The 3,674-nt window shown below is 47.8% G+C and overlaps 1 non-coding gene across 1 annotated transcript; it reads left to right on the top strand.

Moving 5' to 3' along the window:
- The first annotated feature begins 295 nt into the window (after positions 1–295).
- Positions 296–400, top strand: LOC146855285 (U6 spliceosomal RNA). Its single transcript, XR_014958929.1, has one exon. It is a non-coding gene; the product is annotated as a U6 spliceosomal RNA (small nuclear RNA).
- The last annotated feature ends 3,274 nt before the right edge of the window (positions 401–3,674 follow it).

Here is a 3,674-nt window from a genome sequence, read left to right as displayed (position 1 = left end):
CCTGAGAATGTATTAAACATCACCATGACAATTAAACTGAAGTTCATCTCCTTCATAGTTCTTTCTATAGGTCTTGCAGTCACACGTGTTTTGCCAGCTGAGCAGTACGACCACCCTGGGCAGGGATGTCATTTGTAAAACTTGCATACCCATAGTGCACCTGCGATGCAATTGATGTAAAGCAGGTTTTTTTCTACATCCACATTTTTTTTTCTGTAAAGAATCTTAGTTTATTTTGTTAGGAAATTACCACAAGCGTAATATCCACAGTTTTTACTTTGATGTAGATACTCTTATTAAGGAATTGGTTGAAAATTAGACTTTATTGGAACCATACAGAGATTAGCATGGCTCCTGCGCAAGGATGACACCAAGGGCATCATTAGGAAGGTGGGCTTTTGTCTGCCCGCCTTCCTGAAATAAAAAGGGACCGCCTGCTATAAGTGCAGCGGTCCAGTGGGGGTGATTAGGATGCGCCTGCCACACTGGTGGGTGCATCCTGCATTGTTAACATTGCGGCGGGCGGTGCTTTCAGCATCACCCGCCGCTATGCAAAAATGCATGTTGTGTATTTGCATGCACAACGTGGCAGGCACCGCGCGATGCCTGCCGCATTGTGAATGCAAATGCAAGGGGGTACCATAGGTTCCCCCCATGTGCACCCCCCCAACTTCATGGGGGCCGCAACGGGCCCCCAAATGTGATTCCTGCATGCCTTTCCGTGGCGGCAACGTCACCACGGATAGGCTGCTCCCCACCTGAAAACAAATATGGATGGCGGAGTCTAGCAGACACCGCCACTATATTAAACCCTTTTCCGCCTAGTCGACTCGTCGACCGGGCGGAAAAGTGGTGGACCATCTTCCAGTCCGCCGCGGTACCCCCGCCATACTTATATGGCGGGGGTAAATGGGATGTGGGTGGGGGATCATGTCAGGCAGATCGCCACTGCCATGCGGGCGGTGGCCATCCGCCCGACATACTAATGGATCCCTAAATTCGTGAACATTTTCCGATATTTACCATCAATTAATTATCACTGTATGACTTGAGCTGCATAACAGCCGTCTAATATAATTACATCCTTCTTTTGACACGATAAGAGGAGCTACAACTTTCCTTTTAAAATATTTTTTTATGGTATTGTGACACTTGCACAGACGAGATATAACATAAGAATATAAATAAGTAATTATTTCATCACCGATACTGTATGTTTTTTTTTATTCCACAAATAGTTTTGGTCGACAGTGTTACCAAGGTGAAATGTATTTTCATATTCCCATCTGTGTGTTTTTAGGTACTACTATTGACTGACACAGTATGTTTTCAAAGGTGGGAGGTTGGAGATGATCTGCTGATTGTGCTGTCCTGGGGTGAATGTTTGCCATGTTCAGTGTTTGTGCGCATCTGGTGTCCACAGAGGCCCACGTGTTATTTCTCCCCTCGGTTTTATCATATATTGTCACTTTGCAGCCTGGGATTTTTAAGCCCCTTCTGATAATACAAGTAAGAAGAGACAGCTAACGGCTGCCACACTACAGAAAGGCGCGCAATGTGCTCTGAAGAGACAGAGACTGACATGGGGTAAACACTACAAGACACAGGCATAGGATGTGCACTGCCGAAAGAGAAAAACACAGGCTGTGCACGAGGTGAAACAGAGGTTAGAGAGAGAATAAAAAGCACAACGTGCTGCTCGAGTCTTGGCGCCAATGCTATATCCTGTGATGTGATTCTGGGCAGATCGCTTAACCTGGTGCCTGAAAATAGCTGAACTCTCTAATGTTGCCAGGGGCTCATGTAATAGCGGTAAAGGGATCATAGGTGCCAACCTGTATTTTTTGGGGCCTGTGTTGCATCGAACAAGATGAGAGACGTGTCCACAGAGAAAGGGCTCAGGCACAGCTTTCGCTTCATGATTAACGTTTCCAAAAATGAAAGCACATGAAGACACACGAGGAATGAGGACAACATCCGGCTGCACCCCTCCTACAGCCCGCCCCCTCTCGTGATGAGTTTAACTTGTAACCATCCATTACCTCTTTCTCCTTCTCAGCTTGCCCCACCCCCTGCCATTGAAATGACTGGAGTTCTGTGAACTCCTCCCAGGGCCATTGTGAAAGCGCCCGAAATCCAACCTTATTCAGGGCTTTGAAAATCGTCAGGCCCTCTGCCCTGATGTCACAGCTGTAGCTTGTGCCTGCAGGTAGAAGAATACTTCGCCCAGCAGGCACATGCAAAGCAGGAGCATGACATCTGCAAAGTTCCTCACAGCTGCCCATAAAAAATAAGAGAGCAGCAAGTAGTATTTTATTTTCAGCTGCGTGACGATTTTCAAATTTCTCTTTTTGCCTCTCCTCTCAGAGTGGTTGGGGCAGGGCGACGCCCATTTTGCCCATTAACACCAGCCGCCCCTGGCAGAACCTTACGGAGTTCGGAGGAGCTCAGGATCATCAGACCGGTTGACTTATTTGCGGTGCCTGTGAATGCAGGGAAGTGACTCCTTCACTTCAAAGAAAATTCCTTCAAGTTTCTTTGATGCCCACAAGCCTTGGGAGGTTCCTGTATGGTGCACAGACACAGGTGAAGCAGCAGACTGGAAGGGAGATGAAATTGGGCCCAAACGAAGTCCAGTGAAGTCCAGAGTGCCCAGATGGTAGAAGAAGTGGAATATGATCTGAATCTTGTCCCATGACGAATCTAGGGACCCACCCTCAGGTAAGCCCTGAACTATGCTAAAGAAAGTGTTGGGACAATGCACAGGACCCTCCCAGGGGAGGGTCTGGACAGGGGGGAGGTTACTCCCAAGTTCTTTGTCCAATTTTGTGCCAAAGCGGGAGCCAACGGCTCCCAGAGCTGGTTTGAACTGGACTATGCACAGGGACACCAAATGTGCCCCTCATGCAGACTTAGTGGCGCCGGCAAGTGCACCCACCAGGTCCCAATACACTAATACACTAAATCCTGTCTGGATTCTGTGACAGGATGCCTATTGTTCTGCCTTCCCCTGCTTGAGCTTGGCTCAGCATCAGGAGGGCAGAATCGTGTTTCTGGTCGGCAGCAACCGGTTTATGCTGTCCGGTTCTAGAAGGTTGGCACCAGGAACACTGAGAGCCTAACGGAGGACTCTTCCAGTGCTTGGAATCATACCTCCCACACGACGATGTGGGTTATGATTCCAACATGTTTGATACCAAACATGATAGGATGATAGGATTCGTTTAAGCCAATTTTGAGATGACCATCGCATAATTACGTAGTGCCCCTCTATATAGTATATAGCTGCTTCACTTACAACCCAGGCAAATGGACTCCGTAGGCTGTAGGGGTGACCTGCTCATGGAGGGACACCCTCACACTTAGAACCAAGCACCATGCCTTCATGATTGATAAGGCCTGCTATAGGGGTGATTTATAGGTTTTAAGTGCAGTGACCCTAGATATAGCAAACCTATATCTTTAGTAAGTGGTGCTAGCACCAGCTTACACAGGCCGCAATGGCAGGCCTGTAGTTGCATTTTTAATGGTCTCCCATGGGTGCCATATTGCATGCTTCAGACCATGGGGAAAATCTGGGGTACCTATGCCCTATACTAGGGACTGATAAGGGTACCCCAGTATCCAATCTGAGATGTACCTAAGTACTAACCACAACAGTAAAAGAGAGAAAG

Source organism: Triturus cristatus, chromosome 4_1 (assembly GCF_964204655.1).
Source record: "Triturus cristatus chromosome 4_1, aTriCri1.1, whole genome shotgun sequence".
Lineage (NCBI taxonomy): Eukaryota > Metazoa > Chordata > Amphibia > Caudata > Salamandridae > Triturus > Triturus cristatus.
The sequence above is the reverse complement of the archived record's forward strand: the minus strand, read 5'-3'. Positions and strand labels throughout refer to the sequence as shown.